Source organism: Bos mutus, chromosome 27 (assembly GCF_027580195.1).
Source record: "Bos mutus isolate GX-2022 chromosome 27, NWIPB_WYAK_1.1, whole genome shotgun sequence".
NCBI lineage: Eukaryota > Metazoa > Chordata > Mammalia > Artiodactyla > Bovidae > Bos > Bos mutus.
Window position 1 is genome coordinate 20,418,831 of NC_091643.1, and position 9,767 is coordinate 20,428,597.

Sequence of the window (9,767 nt, forward strand, 5' to 3'; positions counted from 1 at the left end):
ACCCCATGAATTCCAGCACGCCAGGCCTCCCTGTCCATCACTAACTCCCAGAGTTCACCCAAATTCTTGTCCATCGAGTCGGTGATGCCATCCAGCCATCTCATCCTCTGTCATCCCCTTCTCCTCCTGCCCCCAATCCTTCCCAGCATCAGGGTCTTTTCCAATGAGTCAACTCTTCACATGAGGTGGCCAAAGTGTTGGAGTTTCAGCTTTAGCATCAGTCCTTCCAAAGGACACCCAGGACTGATCTCCTTAAGAATGGAGCAGTCCAAGGGACTCTCAAGAGTCTTCCCCAACACCACAGTTCAAAAGCATCAGTTCTTCAGTGCTCAGCTTTCTTCACAGTCCAACTTTCACACCCATACATGACCACTGGAAAAACCATAGCCTTGACTAGACGGACCTTTTTTGGAAAAGTAATGTCTCTGATTTTGAATATGCTATCTAGGTTGGTCATAACTTTCCTTCCAAGGAGTAAGCATCTTTTAATTTCATGGCTGCAATCACCATCTGCAGTGATTTTAGAGCCCCCCAAAATAAAGTCTGACACTGTTTCCACTGTTTCCCCATCTATTTCCCATGAAGTGATGGGACCAGATGCCATGATCTTCGTTTTCTGAATGTTGAGCTTTAAGCCAACTTTTTCACTCTCCACTTTCACTTTCATCAAGAGGCTTTTTAGTTCCTCTTCACTTTCTGCCATTAGGGTGGTGTCATCTGCATGTCTGAGGTTATTGATATTTCTCCCAGCAATCTTGATTCCAGCTTGTGTTCCTTCCAGTCCAGCGTTTCTCATGATGTACTCTGCATAGAAGTTAAATAAGCATGGTGACAATATACAGCTTTGACGTACTCCTTTTCCTACTTGGAACCAGTCTGTTGTTCCATGTCCAGTTCTAACTGTTGCTTTCTGACCTGTATACAGGTTTCTCAAGAGGCAGGTCAGGTGGTCTGGTATTCCCATCTCTTCCAGAATTTTCCACAGTTTATTGTGATCCACACAGTCAAAGGCTTTGGCATAGTCAATAAAGCAGAAATAGATGTTTTTCTGGAACTCTCTTGCTTTTTCCATGATCCAGCAGATGTTGGCAATTTGATCTCTGGTTCCTCTGCCTTTTCTAAAACCAGCTTGAACATCTGGAAGTTCATGGTTCACGTATTGCTGAAGCCTGGCTTGGAGAATTTTGAGCATTACTTTACTAGCGTGTGAGATGAGTGCAATTGTGCGGTAGTTTGAGCTTTCTTTGGCATTGCCTTTCTTTGGGATTGAAATGAAAATTGACGTTTTCCAGTGCTGTGGCCACTGCTGAGTTTTCCAGATTTGCTGGCATATTGAGTGCAGCACTTTCACAGCATCGTCTTCCAGGATTTGAAATAGCTCAACTGGAATTCCATCACCTCCACTAGCTTTGTTCATAGTGATGCTTTCTAAGGCCCACTTGACTTCACATTCCAAGATGTTTGGCTCTAGGTGAGTGATCACACCATTGTGATTATCTGGGTCATGAAGATCTTTTTTGTACAGTTCTTCTGTGTATTCTTGACATCTCTTCTTAATATCTTGTGCTTCTGTTAGGTCCATACCATTTCTGTCCTTTATCGAGCCCATCTTTGCATGAAATGTTCCTTGGTATTTCTAATTTTCTTGAAGAGATCTCTAGTCTTTCCCATTGTGTTGTTTCCTCTATTTGTTTACATTGATCGCTGAGGAAGGCTTTCTTATCTCTGCTTGCTATTCTTTGGAACTCTGCTCTAGGCAGCCCCAAAAGCCTGAAGAGATCAGTACATTGTTAAACTCGCAGGAACCATCACATTTTTCTTCTAGGAGACTTAAATGCTTTGTGTGCCTCTCCTCTCTTGCCTCTTGGAAAGTTGCGTCAGTCAAGGTAGCAAGTTAAGGTCAATGTAATCCTCTCTAGCCAGTTTATGAGGGAAGGATGTACTTAGGTATATTAGAGTATTCAGACTCTTTGCAAAAGCTGGAGCAATTGTTCTCAGATCAGCTCCCAGAGTGACACTGCAGAGTGAGCCCAATGATGCATACCTACCACCCCTCCTGAATCCTTCCATAACCCAAGTCCCAGCCAAAGTCTTACGCCAGGTGGGGTTTTCAAGTCCCATGTATGGGCCATGGGGCAAGGGAGGCTAGAAAGAATAGATTTAGCAATTTGATATTGGGAAGGCTAACAGCTATAGAACTATGAAAACATGGAGCAATGTTTAGCAGATTTGGAGGAAGCGCTATCCATACAATTCCATTCCTGGGAAAGAAAAGGCACAGTGAGGAACAGAAAGGTATAAATAAAGCAATAAAGCTTCAGCTCTCTAGAATTTACTTCAAATTAGCAGGGCTGGGATGGACAGAATATGTGGGCTATAGATGAGGCAGTGTAGATTATGAGTTGATGACTGTTGAGGCTGGGTGAACATGGAGGTTTATTGTTCTTTCTTCTTTACCATCTGTTTAGAATTTTTCATAATAAAAAATAAAATTTAAAAAGGCATCAAAAGAAAGAGTTAAGTAATGATTTCTGAACCCTCAAAGGCAGGATCTTTCCAAGAAGCCTGTACACCGTAATGAAGGACCTTCAGATGGGAGTTATTTTCATCGCACAATCATTGTTTTCACAACATTCCCAAAGGGAAAAAACAGGTGACTTTTCCAGTGAAAGTAGGCCAAGATGAGGCACTACTAAGGGATAATCATCATGCTTGCTTCACTGGACAAATACACCATGACAACTTGCTACATCAATGGAGCAAAATGAGATCAAAATGACTGGGCTACTACACAAGATCTCAAGCAAATAAAAATGCATTTTTATTTTTGGGTTTCTGACAAATAGTGAATATCATTTTTATTTTAGTATATGGGTGTCCCATGCAATATTCGGGCCATGCTTATACTAAAAATGCATTTGTTGTTCATCTGAAATTCAAATTTAATTGGTATCCCATAATTTATCCAGCAACTCTAGTTCTATGGCTTGTAAAATTTAGGAGAGTCCATCCTCCCCACCCTTCTCCAACTCATGGCACACCTCACTTCCCCCACAGACTTACCAGACAGGAGTCCCATAATTACAGCTCTCTGGGTAGTTCACCGTCAACTTGCCTTATTTTCCTAGAATGGCATTCTTCCCCCTCCTTGACAGGTTCAGACTGTCAGCCTGACCTCTGGCCCTTGAAGAGAAGTAGAGAGAGAGAGTAGCTATTTCCCTAAAAGCCATATTCAGCTGCCCTCCCCTCACTCAAGTTCCCTTCAATATTCTCCCACCATGGCTGAAAAGACCTCTGAGATGTATAGGTCATTCCTGACCCTACATCTTTCATCCACACAGATGGACTCTGCAGAACCCAAGCTCCAAAGCATATAGGGAAAGAATGATTTCATACTGCAAGGGAGGAGCCATCTCTTCATCCAGCTTAACTCTGTCTCAGTTTGTCTCAGCCAGTCTGATTGTTAATGCTCAGGTAATCAAGTCTCTGATTGTTAATGTTCAGGTAAGCGAGTTTTTATAGAGGGACGTTGCTTTTGTCCCGTCTCGCCTATTGGTCATTTGACAACCCATTAGCATCTCACTGGCGGTGAGCCAGAGGAAGGAAGTGACAAAATATCATGAGTCAACATGTTACTTGCCAGAAGTTCTGGTAAAATGAGTTAAAGAATTTCAAAGGAAGATGACTACGGAGAAAATAGGAGTTTTAGATTACTGGAGTTTCCCTTCTCCTGCCCCATTCAACCAGAGACAAACCAAGAGTCAAGTCTCATAGCTGAACCTCTCCTGATGGAAGTTCTACACAGAGACTAAATTCCCTCTGCTGGAATCATGGGAAATATTTACCATTCATGACTTTTACTTTGAGGTTAAACAAATTTGAGTGTTCTGATGGGAGAAATACAGTGATTATAAAAGCCAGCAGCAAAGGACTTCCCTGCTGGTCCAGTAGTTAAGACTCTGCTTCCACTGCAGAGGGTGCAGGTTTTATCCCTGTTTGGGGAACTAAGATCTCCCCTGTAGCATGGCGTGGCCAAAATAATAATAATAAAAATACTATTTTTTTTAAGCTGGTGATAGGATCCAGATGGACTAGGAGGAAGGCAGAATTCTTCAAGAGATTAGAACAGCCTCTGCTCAGAAAAACAATATGAAAGGCTATGTTTTGTTACAAAAGAGTAGGTGCTTTCAGTGGATGGGAGGTCCCAGCACAGAAAAATTTAAACCGCTTGCTTTGCACAGAATAGGATAATTATTATTCATATTTTAGAGTTCCCCTTAGGTGGGGAAGACAGGGTTTCAGTTGGTCATGGAAGGGAAGAGAGGTGAAGAAGTGGGAGACAGAGGGGAAGGGTTATCCAAGAAAATGCATCAGCAGGCATGGCCATAGAGAAAATGATGGCCAGGGAGTAAATGCCCATGCCAGGGGTGGCTGAGGGATTCCAGGACAGATCAGGGCTACCTAGCATAAAGAAATCCTTTGTTACGAAAAATGTCAAGCATATACAAAAGTAGGCAGGCTAATATAATGAGCCTCCATGGACCATACCCAATTTTAACAATTAACTCACAGTTAGCCTTGTTTAATCTAAAGTGCCCCACCCACTCACACGAAGTGCCACGCCCACTCACACGAAGCACCACGCCCACATCCTCCTCCATCAGTTACTTTGAAGGAAGCTCCAGACATCCTATTTCCTGGGTAAACCTTTTAGTACAGCATTCGAATTTAAGTAGTAGCCTTTCCTGAGCTGTGCTGCTGTCTCCCTAAACTAGCCACTATCTTCCTTAAAAGCCTATATAAAAGAAAGACACATCCCTACCTGCATCCTTTACTCTCAAAACTCTACTCCAGCACCACTGCACTTCCGAGACTAGATGTGTGGTAGTTCACCCACATGAAGCAATTCTGTGACACCAGCTGGGGGTCCTACGATATAATTCCAGTCCGACACCATCTATCCAGGGAGAACGTCAGACCTCAGGCAGGTTAGGGACTCAGACCCACGAGGCTGTCCCACTCAGATGGGATGCCAATTCCATGCCAATCACAAGTCCAGGTTGTCACCTGTAGCTCTGACCTACTGTCTGTAAACCAGAGGTTCCCATAACCCGTTCTCCTTGGGTTCAATTGATTTGCTAGAGTGGCTCTTGTAACTCAAGAAAACAGTTTACTTACTAGATTTCTGGGTTATTTATAAAAGGATGTAATTCAGGATCAGCCAGATGGAAGGGATGCATGGGGTCAGATGTGTGGGAAAGGGCACAGAGCTTCTGTCTTCCTGGCAGGCGCATTGCCTTCCTAGCAATGCCATGGGTTCACCTACCCGGAAGCTGTTGGAACCCTATCCTTTGGGGGTTTACAGAGGCTTCATAATGAAGGCATGGTTAAAGCATTGGCCATTGGTGACTGAACCAGAGGTCAGGGGATGGACTAAGTTCCAACCCTCTAATCATGTGCTGAGCTCTCCTGGCCAGTAGCCCCCAGCCCTAGGGTCTTCCCAAAAGTAACTTCTTTGCCATAAACTCAGATGGGGCTGATACATAAAAATTCATATTCAAAGGCAAGTCAAGGAAAATTTAAACATGATTTTTCTCTGCCCTTTGGCCTCCTCTCTTCCCTCTACCGAGCACTGTGTGTCTACATTATGCATGGACCAAACCTCTCCATCGGCAGAAATACCTGCTCAACCATAAAGAGCAATATTTTCCCAGCATCAAGACAACTCCTTAAGAGATAACATTCCTTCTTAATCTTATAAGGGGCCACAATGACCCATGGCCCACTACTCACATCGTATGCTCAGAGATGGATTGTGTAAACTGTCCATAATATGTCATTTAACATTCAGTCCTCTGTCTCAAAAACTTACATAACTACATTTTAACCTCTGATGGGTGGAACAGACCTCAGAGCTTTCTGAAAGACTCCTTGCTAGGTTATAATCCTCTATTTGGTGTGAATAAAATTTTCTGTTTCTTTCTTAGATTGACTGGTTACTTTTTTTTTTTTGTCCACAGGGTTGAAAGGGACTTGTTATGACTAACGAGAGACAACTTTATCACTCTTACCACATAGAAAATTCCAAACATTTTAGGAGTGCTGAGCAAGAAACTGGGATGAAAATATGTATGTCATTTTTAAAAACAAATTTGTAACTCCTGTGTTTTCGATTAATGCAAGATTTTTTTTTTAATGTGGACCATTTTCCAAGTCTTTATTGAATGTGTTACAATATTGCTTCTGTTTTAAATTTTCATTTTTTTTGACCTGAGGCATGTGGGATCTTAGGTCCCTAACCAGGGATCAAACCTTGCACTGGAAAGTGAAATCTTAACCAATGGACTGCCAGGGAAGTCCCTGTATTTCTTATAATAAATCACAATATTACCTGTTACCTGCAGGAGCCTAGATAGTGATGTTTTGGGGAAGGGGAAAAATGAAAAAGAGGCAACGTTCCAGTGGGGTTATGCTCTCAGACTGAAATAAGGTGACAGCAAGGGTGATAAGGGGAACAGGAACCCACAGAAACCTACAGGAAGGTCAGGGCAGGGTGTGGGACTTTCCGCAACATGCTTACTAAGTGATGATCCAAGCCCTGCTCTCAGGACATTCGATGAAAGTTCATACCAGAGAATTCCTGGAGACTAACACGGCATATCCACACTGGTGACAGACTATCCGGGTTATACGTTCATTTAACTTTAGCAAGTTCCTCTTTTTCACTAGCTAATTCTGTGTACATTTCAAATGACAGTCCCAAGCAACATTTTGCATTATTCAAAATAGCTTAAAGAAACCAAGAACCTTTAGAGCTGTTTCTCTCTCTATCTCTTTAGAACAATGAATTGTTTAGGGAAAATAAAAACAGTCTATAGCTGAATTCACACTGATGTTTCCAGAAAAAAATGGTCATGGGGACTCAAGTGCCTGGTTCCGTTCTCTGGACAAAAGGGTTAACCTCGCCCTTCAGTACTTTATCACCTGTTCTCTACACCTGGATAGTTCCACCCTTTCATCAAAGGTCTGTTGTCAGCGATTTTCAAAGAAAAAAACCATCTCATGTCGTTTCTTTCCTGAATTAAAATTCCGTCATAACTCTTTTTCTTCCCTCCCGATGAGTTTTTCTGACACCCATGAAGAATTTCCCCTTCAAAGCCCTGTCTTCTTACCTCCATCACTTAAAACTCCACTTGACACCTGCCTTCCAGGGGAGACAACACCCTTTACAGTTCAAAATCTTGCCAGTTGAGTCTTTAATTTTTTTTAATCCCTGATAAGATCTTTGCTCACTCAGCACAATATATATATAGTTTGCTCACCCATCCTTTCCTCTGTGAATTAAGGTTTGTGTACCTGCTAATGATCCCATAACGCCCCATCCCTGGAGGACAAGGGCCCCACAAAGAAAGGATAATCCGCTCCCATGGAGGGCTTGTCAGTAGCTGATTCAGCATGTCTGGGGTGGACCTGAGAATCTGCATTTATATGCAAAGACAAAAGATGAACACGACTTATCTGGCTTTGAGAAGATTGCTGTCTGATGGATAAATCCTTCCTTTCATCTGAGCAGCATTTTAGATTTGAAAATTGCTCTCAACCTTAAGAGATTTTTTTTTTTTTTTAAACTAGCCCTCACTACAATCCAAGGAGAGAAGTAGATTCCGGATTGAAAGTCACAAAACCTGCATTTGAATTTCAGCTCTACCAAATATTAGCTCTGTGACTTTGGACAAGTTACTTAAACTCTCAAAGCCTGAGTCATCTGCAAAATATGAATAAAATCCTCCCGGGTAGATAATACCCATGTTTGTGAAAATACTTTGTGTCTGCAAAGTGCTGTTCAAATATATGATAGTAGAAAAGAAGACAGCTTAGGATCAGTGTGAGAAAGACAGCCAGAGTACTGTGAGGACAGAGAGGAGGAAGATGCATTCAGCTGGCATGAGAAAGGATTGAATGAGGGGAGCTTTGTGAAAAACAGGCAGCGAGTTCAGTGGGGAAGGGGGATGAAGCCTGGAAAATGCATGACATACAAAAAGATAAAGGGTATGGGGAGATGATGAATATAGTGATGCAGGTGGAGAAGGATTTTAAAGTCACATTACTGTGGGCTTTGAGTACCAAGCAAAAAAGCTTGAACATGATTTGGTAGGTAATGGGCAGTCAATGAAAGGTTCTGATCACAGCTCAACATGTTCAGAAGATAATGAACATTGGTCTGTGGACTAAGAGATGGAAGGGGAGGGCCGTGGAGGCGGAGAGCAGGAGAGAATGGGACACACTGAGACTGTAGCATTGACATACGTGCACTATCATGTGCAAAACACACAGCTAGTGAGAAGCAGCTGTATAGCACAGGGGGCTCAGCTCGGTGCTCTGTGATGACTAGAGGGGCGGGGTGAAGCGGAGGAGGGCTCAAGAGGGAGGAGATACATGTACACTTATGGCCGATTTACGTTCTTGTATGGCAGAAACCAACACAACACTGTAAAGCAATTTCCTCCAACTAAAAATAATTTTTTAAAAGAGTCAATTTTCCTTAACAAGTCTTCTCCCTCCCCAACCCCTAGATCTTTATCCACCTCCCCATATCCCATCACCATAGCCTTAGAGTAAATCCCAACCCTTCGAATGATCACCATTTCCCCCAGAGAGCCCCTTGGAAACGCCGGGCAGCTCTGTCTTCTGGAGTGTTACAGAGAACACACGCTCCCTCTTCCTCCTCTCTTTCCTGGCCACCCTCTTGTCCTTATTCATGCTTCTCTTCTTATTGCCAAGCCCTCTTGGATTTTTCAGCCATTTCTCATTTGGGAGGCTTTCTCTGCCATTCTGGTTACCCTCCTCTGGGTATCATTTTTTTTTTTCTTCCTTAGAAAGATAAGCACACAGCATTACCAAAGACACTTGGGAAATTTAAGCAAACAACCTCTTGATGTTTGGATAAGAACTTAATTCCCTGGCCCACCTCTTTTCTTTACTGGGTAACTTTACTGGGAATACTTGAGAAAAGGTCAAGTTCAAGGTCCAGGTGAGTTCTTACTGATCTGTGTTGTCACTGATCCCCTGAGCCTTGATGGTAGTTAATTAAATGCATCTCACTCTGACCTGGGTTTGCTGAATCCTCCGTGGGGCACATTCTTTCCTTTTACAGAAGCCAGCCTTGAAATTCACACCCTCTCTGTTGTCCCCTAAATGAGCCTGACTTGCTTGCATTTCCTCCTTAAATTTTTCTTTATGCTTTTCACATAATGATTGTTAAGTTCTAGACAATCATTACAATGCTTTCTTTACTTCCATTTTCCCAAGCCTGAAGGGTGAGCCTGTCCATGGCTGATGTGTGGACATCTTGGGGATCTCTTGTGGCCTCACTAGGCTCACTAAAAGTCTCCTTAGCAGCAACAGAAGAGAAATGCACAGTTAATAAATTCCCACTTATCCTAATAGCAAGGCCAGTGTGGTTTCAGGTCAAGATCACATTCAATCATGCATACAAATGAATCCTATCACCTAATATTTATATGGAGGCTCTCAGGAGTTCAAAATACCTCTAGACTAATGAATAATCATTTCATTATTATTGTACAAAGAATTCCTCGGTAGCTCCTCCTCACTCACCAAACCCCCCAAACATTTTCCAACACGTCATTCTCATTTCCTCAAACTACATAGCAAGTGTAGCTGAGGAAAAAATAAGGACAGATTGGATTTTCACTTTGTGTGGAAACTCATTTCCTTTGCTTACAGAAGTGAAAGGTCTGTCTGAG

General features: G+C 42.6%; 1 long non-coding RNA gene across 1 annotated transcript; it reads right to left on the reverse strand.

The window, feature by feature from the left end:
* Nucleotides 1–2,182: 2,182 nt before the first annotated feature.
* LOC138985945 (uncharacterized) lies at nucleotides 2,183–3,481 on the reverse strand. Its single transcript, XR_011462873.1, has 3 exons — nucleotides 3,397–3,481; nucleotides 3,064–3,183; nucleotides 2,183–2,460 (listed from the first exon to the last, which is right to left on the reverse strand). It is a non-coding gene; the product is annotated as an uncharacterized lncRNA (long non-coding RNA).
* Between the last annotated feature and the right edge of the window lie 6,286 nt (nucleotides 3,482–9,767).